This window comes from Narcine bancroftii, chromosome 1 (assembly GCF_036971445.1).
Source record: "Narcine bancroftii isolate sNarBan1 chromosome 1, sNarBan1.hap1, whole genome shotgun sequence".
In the NCBI taxonomy this organism is placed as follows: Eukaryota; Metazoa; Chordata; class Chondrichthyes; order Torpediniformes; family Narcinidae; genus Narcine; species Narcine bancroftii.
Window position 1 is genome coordinate 355,877,874 of NC_091469.1, and position 14,588 is coordinate 355,892,461.

At 44.4% G+C, this 14,588-nt stretch overlaps 1 protein-coding gene across 10 annotated transcripts in view; it reads left to right on the forward strand.

The window, feature by feature from the left end:
* Positions 1 to 5,616: 5,616 nt before the first annotated feature.
* LOC138749880 (poly(rC)-binding protein 3) overlaps positions 5,617 to 14,588 on the forward strand; it is a 158,704-nt gene continuing 149,732 nt past the window's right edge. For all 10 annotated transcript variants that reach the window (XR_011348929.1, XM_069911871.1, XM_069911900.1 and 7 more), the window contains exon 1: positions 5,617 to 5,949. The gene's annotated coding sequence lies outside the window, so the exon portion shown is untranslated. The remainder of the gene's footprint in view (positions 5,950 to 14,588) is intronic.

Here is a 14,588-nt window from a genome sequence, read left to right on the forward strand (position 1 = left end):
ATCTCCAGTCTGCATCCAATCGCTCCAAGGTAGAGAAGGCCTCAGTGGGAGCACCGAATGCAATAGATGATTTTTGCAGATTCACATGAAGTGTTGGTTCACTTGGAAGGACTGTTCGGGGCCCCAAAAGGTGGTGAGGGTGGAGATGAGGGCACAAGTGTGGCACTTGCTGTGTCACAAGGGAAGCTACAAAGGGGGTGATTAGTGGCAAGGGATAAGTGGACAAGAGAGTCACAGAGGGAGTGACCCCTGCAGATGATGGAGAAGGGAAGATGTCTCTGGTGGTGCAATCATGTTGTAGGTGACAAAAATTGTGGAGGATAATATGTTGGATATGGAGGGTGGTGGGGTGGTAGTTGAGGACGAGGGGAATCCTGTTCTTGTTGCATCTAGGGGCAGAGGGAGTTGGGGCAGATGTGTGGAAAATGAGAAATGTGAGTAAGAGCTGAGTTGATGGTGGTAGAGGGGAAGGAATTGAGAGAAAGAAATAGAATCCTTATAGGGGAGTGGGGATGAAGGTGGAGATGATGTAATTGTGGGAATGGTAGGTTTGTCAAAAATGTCTGTAGAAAGTTTGTCTCCTGAGATGGAGACGGAGAGTTCAAGAAAGTAAGAGTGTTTCCGGAGATGGATCATGTGGATTTGAAGTCGGGGGAAGGTTTGCAGCAAAGTGAATAAAGTTGACAAGCTCATCATGAGTGCAATGTTGTGAAAGAAGAGTTGAGAGGCCTTGCCTGTGTAGGCTTGCAACATGGATTGCTCCATAAAACCAACAGAAAGCCAGTCATAATGGGACCCATGTGGGTACCCATGGCTACTCTTTGAACTGGTGAAAGTGTGATTAGTTAAAGGAGAAGTTATTGAGGATGAGAATAAATTCTTCAGAGGAGGGTGATGGTGGAGTGGTGGGGAGGGGGGGGAACTGGTTTAGTCTTGTTAAGAAAGAAACAAAGGGCTTTGAGACCTTCTGCATAGGTGATAGAGGTGTAGATTGATGAGATGTTCAGAGTGAAAAATTAGACAATCAAGTTCAGGGAAGAGATGGAGGGCACGAGAGGCATCATGGACTTAGATAGGGAGGGAGTGGACCAGGCAGGAAAAATGTAGTCGAGGTAAGATGATACAAGTTCAATGGGACAGAAGAGATTTCATGACATCACATATAAACCTGAGATTCTTTTTTCTGCAGGCGAGGCAGAATTACCACTTATTGATTGTGCAAATAAAACTGTACACAGCGTAGACATGTAAACAAACAAAGAGCTGTAAAGAGATAAAGAATGTTAACAAACTGATTGCACAATACAGAGAAAATTTAAAAAATCAATTAAGTGCACAAGTAAGAGTCCTTAAATGAGTCCCTGATAAAGTTTGTTGTTGAAGAGTCTGATGGTGGAGGTATAGCAGTTGTTTCTGAACCTGGTGGTGTAAGTCTTATGCCACCTTTACCTCTTTCCTGATGGCATCAGCAAGAACAGAGCTTGTGCTGGGTGGTGTGGATCCTTTATGATTGGTGCTGCTCTCTGATGGCAGTGTTCCCTGTAAATGTTCTTAATAGTGCGGAGGGTTTTGCCTGTGATGTCCTGGGCTGTGTCCACTACCTTTTGGAGGGCTTTATGCTCAGGGGCTTTGGTGTCTCCATACCAGATCATGATGCAGCTGTTCAGCACGCTTTCCACCATACATTTGTTGAAATTTGCCAGGGTTTCTGGTGTCATATCAAACCTCCACAAATTGATGCATTGATCCTCCAAGATAGTGACTCCCAAGAACTTATATTTGCTCACCCTCTCCACCTCTGACCCCCAATGATCACTGGATTGTACACCTCTGGCTTTCCTTTCCTGAAGTCAACAATCAGTTCCTTAGTTTTGGTGGCATTGAGTGCAAGGTTGTTGTTGGTGCACCATTCAGCCAAGTTTTCAATCTCCCACTTGTATGCTGACTCATCATCTTTCTTTATACAACCCACTACGGGTATCTCAGCAAACTTGTAGATGGTGTTATATCATACCAAGCCACACAGTTAAAGGTATAAAGTGAGTAGAGCAGATGGTTAAGAACACAGCCCTGTGATGCACCAGTACTGATGGAGAAGATATTCTTACCAACCTTTATTGATTGTAGGTTGGAGGTGAGAAAATCCATGATCCAATTACACAGTGGGGTGTTGAGTCTCAGGTCATGGAGTTTGCTGATCAGTTTTGAGATGATGGTGGTGCTAAATGCTGAACTGTAGTCAATAAAGGCCATCCTAATGAATGCATCTTTACTGTCCAAGTATTCCAGGGTTTTGTCTCAAGCTAGTGAGATGGTATCCACCTTAGACCTGTTGCTACGATAGGTGAACTGGAATGTATTTGTGTCACTGCTCAGACAGGAGCTGATATGTTTTATCACTAGCCTTTCAAAACACTTCATCACCATTGATGTGAGTGTAACTCGTTGATGGTCATTAAGGCAGATTACTACACTCTTCTTGGGCACTGATATAATTGATGCCTGTTTGAAACAGGTGGAGACCATACCCTGCTAGAGTGAGGTTTTGAAGATATCTGTGAATACATTGGCAAATTGGTCAGCACAGATTTTTAATACTCGGTCAGGTACTCCGTCCGGGCCAGATGCTTTTCTCGGATTCACTCTTTGAAGGCAGCATGCATGTCATCCTCAGATACAGACAGGATGGGATCATTAGGGAATATGAGGGTGCATGGGGTGGTTCTTTGCTGTTACTATCATCAAAGAAGGCGTAGAAGGTATTGAGTTCCTCTGAGAGTGAAGCTTTGTAGTCTACTACTTCACCGGATTTGGTTTTGCAGGTTATGGCATTTAGGCTGTGACACAGCTGTCGGGTGTCCCTTGTTGTTTCCATTTTCATCCAGAATCTCCACTTCACCTGGGAGATGGCTTTTCGCAGGTCATACCTGCTCCTTCTGTATGAATCTGGATCTCCAGACTTAAATGCCTGTGATCTGGCTCTCAGCAGCTTCGGGATTTCATTTGTGGATACAATGAGTCTGCCTGGTTTGTGTATCTTGGGTAAGAGGTAGAACCAGGCTGTGTGGGAATGGAAACAACGAGGTTGTAGGCTGTGGGACCAGAAATAACGAGGTTAGAGATGATAGGTGAGACGGTGGCTTGATGTTCTTTTGTGGGGTAATATAATGAAAACTGGCAAAAAATAAAAAGCAGAGTCAAAACAATGTAAAATGTAAATAAAAGTAAGAAAATGAAGGGCATATTGATGAAGACAAATTACGTGGTATTCTCTGGCGTGCAAGAAACAGAGGGAAACCTGACATAAGTACATCGAAGAGACTTAGATAGTGCTGATTGCAAGAACCTTTTACCGAGAGATTTAAGTAAACATGAGGAATACTTGAAAGGGATTTACCAGGAAAGTATATTTTCTTTAATTGAGTGGAATGTGCTGCCAATAGAAGCGATGAAAGCAGATACAATAACAACATTTAAGAAATATTTAAGCAAGTACATCTCAGGAGTGTAAAGGCTTTCAGAGAAATATCAGTAGCATAATCGAGTGGACAAGCTTCTGGCAGATAAGGTAAATGTGAGGTCAACCACTTTGGAGGGAAAAATAGAAGACCAGATTATTATAAAAATGGTGAAAGATTGAAGATTGTGTGTATTTGTGCATCACAGTTGGTTTGCAAGTGCATCAGGTAATGAAGAAGGCCAATGGAATGCTGCATTGCTGGAGAGATTGAATGTAAGAGCAGAAAGGTTTTGCTGAATCTGTACTGGGTACTGGTGAGGCTGCACCTGGAGTACAATATGTAGTTCTAGTCTCCTTACTTGAGAAAAATTATACTGGCTTTGGAGGTGATGTGGAGAAGGTTCACCAGGATCGGCACCAAAGGGGGGTAGGCATCTGCAGCCAATGGCCCCCAAAACAAGGTGCTATGCCTCCCCCGTACGTTCGCGGCCATACCTGGATGTCAGACCCACACCACTCCCTCCCACATCAGTAGCGTTGAGGTTTACGCACGCTAGCAACTCTCCACCTGCCCCCAGTCATGACACTAGTGTGTGTCAAGTGTCAGTAGCTTGACGCAATATAAAGAGTGTCTTCATGTCCAACATTGGAGGGGCAGATAATGTTAATGACAGGTTGGTCCCTTCTAGCACCCCTCCATCGACAGGTAGATCCCTTCTAGCACCCTTCCGTCAACAGGTAGGTCCCCTCGAGCGCCACCCGCCCCTCCCACCTGCTGAACAAGCCCCCCTCCAACAGGTAATGCCTCTCTCTGACATACATTTTGGCACCAACCCTGAGGTTCACCAAGGGAGATTCAGGAGAGTCTGAGAACCTCAAGAAAGTTTGAGTGCCTCTGACAATACTTGCTGAAATTCAGAAGAATGAGTGGGAATCTAACAGCAATACATTTTTTTTCCAAAACTAAACTTCATCACAATTAATTATTTTCAAAAAAGAAAACTATTCAAAGTCTTTTGACATCCTCAGAGTCATGTCCATCAATGTTCATTCACTATTTAGCACCCATTGCCACCACAGTTAACTCCCCTCTGTTGTTTGAGGGATTTCCCTGGCAACACAAGGACTCCAAAATGTAGTCCTTCCCCACAACCCCCGTGCATTGGCTGCATAAAGTCTCAGTGTGACCCTCAGCACATTCTCCTGCAGCCTGGAAAATGCCAATCGACAGCTTTCCCTCACTCACATCTCATTGTGATGGAAGACCAACAAGTTTTGGGCACACCAAAGGGTGTCTTTCACTGAGATGATGTTCTTCCAGCCGCTCTGGATGTCTGTCTCTCCGTGCCTCCCCGAGAACAGCACATAAATCTTGTCACACTGTTTCTGGGAATGTACTGTGCATCCTTCCCCACTCTTTGTAAATCCTTATTTAGCAAAGAGGTGGGCAATTGTCTCCACAGTCATCTCAGGGAAAAAGTGTTGTGGGTGATATTTCTATTGTTCAGGAAGGATCTAACCAGGAGGGCACCTCTCACCCCCAGCCAGGTCAAGCCCTGGTGGTCGTTAGTGACCACTGGCGATGGCAACAGAGGTAAGGGATAAATTAGAGGCAGGAAAGTTGTTTCCACTGGTAGGTGAGACTAGGTGGTTAAAGCCTCCAGATTCGGAGGAGTAGATTTAGGACAGAGATGAGGAGGAACTGCTTTTTCCAGAATATTGAGCCTGCCTGAATAAATATGTTTAAGACACAGTCATATTTTTGCGTAGTTGGGGAAATTCAGGGCGATGATGTGGAAAAGCAAGTTGTCCGCAGCCGTGACGTTATTAATTTAGGGAGCAGGTTCGAGAGGCCAGAAAACCTACTCCTGTTCCTATTTCTTGGGGGACTCCATGCATCCGCGAAAGGAGTATTTCAGGATGGAAGTGTTGCTGTTATTTACATCTTTCCGTTCCCAGGACAAAATGTGGTACTATTTGTTATGATGCTGTCTACAGGACGCTTTAAGATCACTCACCACGTTTCTCAGTGACTGACACCGGACTGGGACAGGAGGAAGACCCCTTCAGTGGCTGGGCGACGCGCCGCCGGGGTCCCTCCGCCAATGGCATTGCGCGCAGGCGGTGTCCCTCCGCCAATAGCAGTGCGCTCTGCCCGCCAGGGCGACCCGGCTCGTTGGGTGTATCGGAGTGGCGGCAGTCGTGATGCTGGCGAGAGTTTGACTCTCCTCTGGCAGCAGAAGAGAGATTGGAGACCACGGGGGACAGCTCGCCCTGAACCGACTCTCAACTATGTAGAGGAGAGTGCCGGAGGAAAAGAAAGGCATCGGAGCAACGAAAGCAGCATCGGCGCCGTTACCGACGTGCACCGTTTGGATCCGATTCCCCAGCCCTTCGCCCCCTTTCAGTCCGAATCCGGTGGACTGCACCCTTCTCTGTCCCTCCGCTTTTGCATTGCTCCCATAACCTCCTCGTATCTTCTGGCGCAGGTGAGTTTGACTTTGTTTTCTTCGCGTCCTTTTGTGGAGCCGTGTAGAGTTGTATGTTTTTGTTTTGGAGGGGTTTGCCTATGGGGGGGGTGGGCTCCCCCTGAGGGGGGGGGGGGTGGGCTCCCCCGGGGGGGGGGGGGGGGTGTGGGCTCCCCTGGGTGCGTGTCCGGAGACCAACCATTGCAACTTTCGTGATATCGGCGAATCAACTCGCAAGGGAAGGAGGCGCGGCCACGGACTCCTGATGAAATCGCCAAGAAAGCTGGTTTCTAAAGAGCACTTAAAAAAAAAACTCTGACCGGTTGAAGTCACGAAAATACACATAATTTCTTTGATTTTATTTTGGTCGTTGAATTTAATAATGAATTGATGCAAAATTTTAACACCAGATGAGGGTGGGTTTATGCGTTACGACTCTCGGGGGTTTTGTCCGCAATTAAAGATCGTGTCAATGAGGAGCATGGGCAGAAACACAAAGTTTTCTTTTTCAGTCGTATCGCAAATTCTATCAAAACTGGTTATGTTAAATCTTTCACAAATTTATAATCCGAATAGAATTCCGTTGTTAAACAGAATATTGATCAGGCCTGAGACTGATGTGACTCTTTCCTATAGTGTGTATCTTCCGCTCGCTGATCAGAGACGGGGCTTGGTGTTTCATATTGTCATCGACACGTGTAATTCCAATTTTGAGCTTTTTTGGAAGGTGATTGTATTTGTTTTCTATTCCTTAATATACATAGATTTCAAAGATTTGTTTTCTGGAAATTATTTTCCTTTGAGTTGTTGGCCAGAATCAACCAGTTTAAATATTTTAATGTATTTTCCTAGATGTTAGTCATTTACAATTATTGCTTGTCAGTATCATTTTTACCTCGCTTTGCTTTCATCGCGACCAATAATTGATGAGACCTCTTGAGAATTTCATAGAGAAAACAGCGCGATAGCTTGCTGGAGTTGACATTTGGTTGTCCAGTGACTGAATAAGCAAATGCTGGTGCTACCATCTGTTGCTAGGTTGGATGCTCATTAGGAAGGACGCCTGGGGTGTTCAAATTGCAATGTCTTTTATGTATAAAATAAAACAGTTGACGGGTTTCATGAAATGCCAGTAACTTCAGATCAGTTTTAAATATACATTTTTCAGAACAGTTTTCACCTTTCAGTTTGTAAAAGGCAATGAACTGGACGCTTAAAATCTGGTTCATAAAAAAAACGTGTGTTAATATAGCTTTGATTAACATGAACTCAACACTGATGACAAAGAAAATAAGAACCATTTATTTATTTATTTATAAAGCACTTCTATTATCGTTTATTAAATGTAAAGTAGGGGCATTATTGAATGAAATTTGAGGACTGTTAATTGTTCCAATTCCAAGATGATACTCACCATCTGGCATGAATAATTTAAACAGCATGTGCAGCAGGGTTGCAGGTCAGTGGGGCTTGGCAAAATAAAATGGATTGGAACAGACTAGAAATGCCAGCTTGTTTCTGTATTGTCGTAGTCTGTGATTTTTTTTTGTAATTCTTTATTCATTGCACTATGAACCATATCAACCAATATATTTACAGATGCATCTCTTTAAATATTCAGTGACATTTTCTCTTTTTTTTCCCATCCCTCCCTTCCCCCTTCCCACCCTCTCCAAAAACAGTAAATATTGAACATGTCAAATAAAATAAAACAATATCTTTATACAAAAGGAAGACAAACAAAAAAGGCGTATCATCTACTTATTGTGTTCTGTGATTTTTGAGGGGGAAAAAGACTTTATTAATTTCTTTGAACATTTTTCCTGTATTGAAATTGCAGCAGTGCAAGAGAGGTAACAAGTTTCCACTTCTTTCTAGTTTTGTACTTAAATAGGGAAATGCTGTGTGTGTCTTAAAATTATTGGTGGAAATCTCTGATGCTTCAGGGAATCAACCTTTTCCTTTATCTGAAAACTCTTCAAGTTCCCAAACCATTGTTATACATTTTTTTCTGCACTCTTTCAATTTTATTGATATCTTTCCTGTAGGGAAGTGACCAAACTGCACTCAATCCTCCAAATCTGGCCTCACCAATGTCATGTACAATTTCAGCTCAACTCCTCTGCTCATTACTTGGATTTATGAAGGTCTGTGTTCCAGAAGCTTTCTTGACTCCCCTATTGACCTGTGTTGCCACTTTCAAGAAATTATTTGACTGGATTCACAGTTCCTTCAGTTCTGCCGCACTCCTATCCTGGTTTGTATTCACAAAGTGCCATTCCTCACGCTTGACCACATTAAATTTTATCTGCCATTTTATAGCCTATTTTTTTAAGCGATCCCTGATTTTGCTGAAAGCTTTGAGTGCCTTCTCTCTGTCACTAAACCCTCAGTCTTAGTATCACCTGCAAATTTGCTGATATAATATATTAAATCAAGAAAGCACATCACTGCTCAACTTCCTTGGGAGTTTGCAGAGGTTTGGTATGATACTAGAAACCCTGTCAAACCTCGGCAGATGTTTGGTGGAAGGTGTGCTGACTGGCTGCATCTTGGTGTGGGGACATCAATACCACCTTGCAAAAGGTGGTGGACGCAGCCCAGGACATCACAGGCAAAACCCTCCCCACCATTGAAAACATGTACAGGGAATGCTGCCATCTGAGAGCAGCAGCAATCCACCCAGTACACGCTCTGTTCTCACTGTTCAGGAAAGAGATATGTGTGCCACAGACTTGCAACACCAGGTTCAGGAACATCTGCTACTCCTTCACCATCAGACTCCTCAACAACAAACTCAATCAAGGATTCATTTAAGGACTCTTACTTTTGCAGTGTATTGATTTTTTTTCTCTCTGTATTGCTCATTTTGTTTACGTTTCTTTATTTCTTTATTTGTACATTATTTACAGTTTATTTTTGCTGTACCATAAGTGATAATTCTGCTTCATCCACAGGAAAGAATCTCAGTGTTCTGTGATTTCATGTGTCTTAATTTTGAAATCTGAATCTAGATCATTGATATAGATGACAAACGACAATGGACCCAGCACTGATTCCTGAGACACACCTGTAGTCACAAGCTTCCAGGCAAAGAGATACTCCTCTGCTATTAGTAGTCTGTGGCTTCTCCCACAAATCCATTGTCTAATTCAATTTATTACTTGAGCCAAGTAACTGAACCTTCTTGACCAACCTCCCATGTAGGACCTTGTCAAAGGCCTTACTAAAGCCAATGTAGACAACATCCTGTGCCTAATTTCCTGGTAACCTCTTTGATGAAAAGACTGGGTTGGGTTGGTGAGACATGACCTACCATGCACAAAGAGTGAAACCTGTAAGTCTGCAGATGCTGTGATCGTAGTAAAAATGCATTTTTGCTGGAGGAACTCAGCAGGTCTCTCAGCAAAAATAGGAGGTAAAGTTAAAACTGATATTTTGAGCCAGAGCCCTTCATCAAGGTATGAGTAAAAGGCAGACAGGCACCTAAATTAAAAGGCTGGGAAGAAGGAACAAAGATCAGGAGGAGGAATACAGAACAACAGTCAAAAAGTGATAATTGGACATGAATAGGAAAGGAAAGGTGGGAATTGATGGAGGGAGGGGGACACTCTGTGAATGTGGATCTGGAGGAAAGCAGACAGAGAACAAAATAGAAGACATAAGCTGACATCTGTCTTGATGCCATCCAGTTGGAGGGTTCCCAGACAGAATATGAAACGTTGCTCCTCCAATTTGTGGGCAGTCTTAGTCTGACTGTGCACGAGACCATGAACACATATGTCAGCATGGAAATAAGGTGGGGAATTGAAATGGGTGGCTACTGGGAGATCCCCATTATGTGGTGGACAGAGCCGAGGTGCTCAATGAAGCGATCGCCTAATCTCTCTGTTGCAGAGCAGACCACAATGGAAACACCAGATTCAGTAGATAATCTCTGTCGATTCACCAATGAAGTGTTGCTTCACTTAGAAGGACTGTTTGGGGACATGATCAAGAGAGTGAGGAGGTGTTGGCACAAATATAGCACTTCTGCAGTGTTATAGATTTGTTTTTGGGAGATAAATTGGGGCAGGTTTTTTAGTGCAGGACATATACAAATACTTTAAAACAGATCTTATTTAAAATACTGGAGCTCTGCTCATGCTGGACAGGCTGGCTCCAAGAGCCTTTGCGAAAGCTTTCGAGAGTGCCCAAGAGACTTCACTAATGGATTGTTGCTTACAAAAAGGCAACAGATGAAAGAACTCGTCAAAACCGCAGGCTGTCTGGAGTGGAACTTGCTGTTCTAAGAGGGTCATGTGGTTTTGCAAGAAGAGAGATAAAAACAAGCTTTCTCTGTGTGTGAGAGAAAGTTCAGTTCTGCAGTTTTACAGTCAACAGCAGCAGCTGGGACTGGAACGGGACAAACTGGCAAGCTTGATGAAAACCCCATTTGGAAGACGAGTTATGAGTTCTTGGTTCAGCCTGGTCAAAGCCCTTGTGGTTCATGAAAGAGGAGAGTGTCACATTTGTGGCCCGAAATGTGAAGTTAATAACACTAATAACGCAGGTTTTACCAGTCAAACATCTCCGTGTCTTTATTCTCCAGTTTTCATTGTTCCTCCATTTCGCGCTCTTCTCTCTCTCATACCATGTGACTTCCGGTCAGGTGAATACATCTCATGCATATTCATTATCATGACATCCCTCCTTTTACCAGAAATAAACTTTACACCTTAATGTTGAAATGTAAACACCGTCACCTTATCAATATCCCTCGGAACCAACAAACAATGTCTAACAAACAAACAAACAAGTTCAAACTCCTTCTACACACAATGTAACATGAACATGTCATAACTAACTGTAAAACAATAACTCAACTAAACAAAATGTACTTCATACAGCACTCATACACGCACTTTATGATATATGATCAAACTCAATGTTCTTTTATCATTCCAACCGTCACAAACTTTCCCTTTTGTGATAATGCGGGCACAATTAGAAATACGGCACAAAGTCTTCGTATCGTTTAGGCGCTTTCCTGTCTCGTTTCGGCCTTCCTGCTATACTATCGTTGCTACTCGGTTGTTCACTCTCAGCGTCAGAAACACTGCTCGCCACGGCCTCGGGTGCTTCTGGCACTCTAGTCACTTCATCAGGAATGCTGGTAACCGCCTCGGGAACATCATCTGGTCTCTCAGGTTGAGCATCTCGTATTGGACTTTCAACCACCTCGCTCGATGTCTCTCTGGACTGGTACCTTTTTACACCTGACACATTTCTTTTGTACAGGACTCCCGCCGGAGACTTGACTGTTACCATACTGCCACTTCTGGATACGACAGTGTATGGTTGATGGTAATAAGGTGTGTCTACCTTACCACCATTCTCGTGCCTCACCAGAACATTACCTGGCTCCACGTCTCGAATTTGTGTACAGCTTTGCTGCTCCTTTCTTTTCAGCATCATGGTCCCTCATTTGGTCGTCCCAGATTTCCTTTATTTTGGGCATATTTGTGCAGATTTTTCCCCCAAAAAATGCTTCTGCAGGACTTTTTCCTGTGGTTGCATGAGGCGTTGCCCGATAGACAGCCACATAAGATAGCAATGCTTCTCGCCAATTTTGTCCTTCTGCGTGAGCAATTCGTAATCGTTTTTCAATGGACTGATTTTGTCTCTCTACTTCCCCGTTGGCTTGCGGCCATTTCGGAGTTACTTTATGATGGTGGATACCTGTGGTCCTCACGTATTCAGCAAATGTCTCTGAAATGAATTGTGGACCATTGTCAGAGTATAGCGTAACAGGCAATCCATATCTTGCGAAGATCTCTGCTAATGCTTGTATTGTTTTTTCAGTGGTCGTGGACCTCATCACAGCGTACTCATAGTATCTGCTGTAGTAATCTATCACTGCCATGATTGATTCACCAGTCGGTAAAGGTCCAAGAAAATCAACGGCTACGTCGATCCACGGTCCTGTTGGGAGTTGCGTACTCCGGATCGGCTCTGGAGGATTACTCCTACTTGTGATTTGACATCCATGGCAAGTTTTGACGAATTTCTCTGCGTCTTTATCACAACCTGGCCACCATACTTTACTCCTGAGGTTTTGCTTGGTACCAACAATACGTATTGTTTGGCCTGGAAGTCAGCCTGAAGAAAACTGAGGTCCTCCATCAGCCAGCTCCCCACCATGACTACCAGCCCCCCCACATCTCCATCGGGCACACAAAACTCAAAACGGTCAACCAGTTTACATATCTCGGCTGCACCATTTCATCAGATGCAAGGATCGACAATGAGATAGACAACAGACTCGCCAAGGCAAATAGCGCCTTTGGAAGACTACACAAAAGAGTCTGGAAAAACAACCAACTGAAAAACCTCACAAAGATAAGCGTATACAGAGCCGTTGTCATACCCACACTCCTGTTCGGCTCCGAATCATGGGTCCTCTACCGGCACCACCTACGGCTCCTAGAACGCTTCCACCAGCGTTGTCTCCGCTCCATCCTCAACATCCATTGGAGCGCTTACATCCCTAACGTCGAAGTACTCGAGATGGCAGAGGTCGACAGCATCGAGTCCACGCTGCTGAAGATCCAGCTGCGCTGGATGGGTCACGTCTCCAGAATGGAGGACCATCGCCTTCCCAAGATCGTGTTATATGGCGAGCTCTCCACTGGCCACCGTGACAGAGGTGCACCAAAGAAAAGGTACAAGGACTGCTTAAAGAAATCTCTTGGTGCCTGCCACATTGACCACCGCCAGTGGGCTGATAACGCCTCAAACCGTGCATCTTGGCGCCTCACAGTTTGGCGGGCAGCAACCTCCTTTGAAGAAGACCGCAGAGCCCACCTCACTGACAAAAGGCAAAGGAGGAAAAACCCAACACCCAACCCCAACCAACCAATTTTCCCCTGCAACCGCTGCAATCGTGTCTGCCTGTCCCGCATCGGACTTGTCAGTCACAAACGAGCCTGCAGCTGACGTGGACTTTTTACCCCCTCCATAAATCTTCGTCCGCGAAGCCAAGCCAAAGAAGAACAATACGTAGGTGTCCTTCATGAGCTAAGGATACGATCTTCTGTCTCAACCTCTGTGGTATCACCAATCTACAACCTCTCAATACACACTGTCCGATGCAACAAAGTTCATCTCTAATGGGAATGTAAGCCTTGTGAGTACACTTGTCCCATTGTCCACTCTAGATCACCTCTAATGGCTTATGATCTGTGATGTTCAAATTCAATGCCATAAAAATATGCATGGAACCTCTCAAAGGCCCGTACAAGTCCAAGTGCTTCTTTCTCTGTCTGAGAATATCTTCTTTCCACATCTGACAACGATCTGCTGGAGTAGGGAATGATTCTTGGTCCTACATCGTGCATCTGGACCAACACGCCTCCTAAACCAACGGGACTAGCATCCGCTATGACTTTGGTTGGTGCAGCCGGATCATAATATCCAAGAGTATCAGCATCTGTCAGACTTTGCTTCAGTGTTGTGAACGCTTTCTTCTGCTCCGATCCAAAATGAAATGGTACACCTTTCCTGGTTAGTTTCCTTAGTGGTTCTGCCACTGTAGCAAATTTAGGGATGAACTTTGCGCAATAATTGACCATTCGCAGGAAACACCTCACCTCCGTTGCGTTCTGGGGTGCACATGCATCTGCAATAGCCTTCACCTTGGCCTCTGCTGGGTTTAGTCCTTCCCGTGCAAGTCTGTGACCCATGAAGTCCATTTCTGACACACCGAACTGGCACATGTTTCCATTCACGGTAAGGCCTGCCTCCTGTAGTCTAGATAGTACACGCCTCAACCGTCTGTCATGCTCTTCCTTTGTAGGTGCATGGACTATGATGTCGTCAGAAATGTTGGCAACTCCAGGAATGCCTTGAATCACTCGATGGATTTCATACTGGTAGATCTCAGAAGCTGCATTAATGCCGAACGATAGTCTCTTGTATCGGTACAATCCACAGTGAGTCACAAATGTTGTTACGTCTCGGGATTCTGGGTCCAGCTCTAATTGATGATAGCCCCATTTTAAATCAATTTTTGAGAATATCTTACTGGTAGTTAACTCTTGAAGTATTTCCTCCACTGTTGGTATAGGGTGTCGTTTTCGAATTATAGCTTCATTGGCCATCCTCATATCAACACACAGTCTTATGTCACCATTTGGTTTGGGCACAATCACTACTGGGCTGACCCATTGTGTTGAATGTTCCACAGGTTCTATAATGTCTTGCTCGATCAACTCTTTAATTTTGGCTTCGACTTTCCCACGAAGTCCAAACGGAGTTCTGCGCATTGGTTGCGCCTTGGGTTTGACCGTTTCGTCCACCGCTAGCTTTAGTTGTCGACCTTTCAGCTTTCCTACTCCTTGGAAGACTGCGGGGAATTCTTGCTTCATATCCTCGTATGACTGAACTGAATTGACACGAGCTCCAATATGAAGTATTGCCAGGTCTTGCGCTGTGCGTCTACTCAGCAATGGTTCTCCCCTCTCGTCTATGACAACATACTCTGCTTCGGTGTTCTTATCACCAGCTTCAACAGTTGCAGTAAAACATCCAATGGTCTGCAATGGCTTGGTTGCTGTGTATGGATACAGTTTCTTGGAGCACTTCTTTAAGGTACAGATGATCTTTTTCCTTTTCAATTT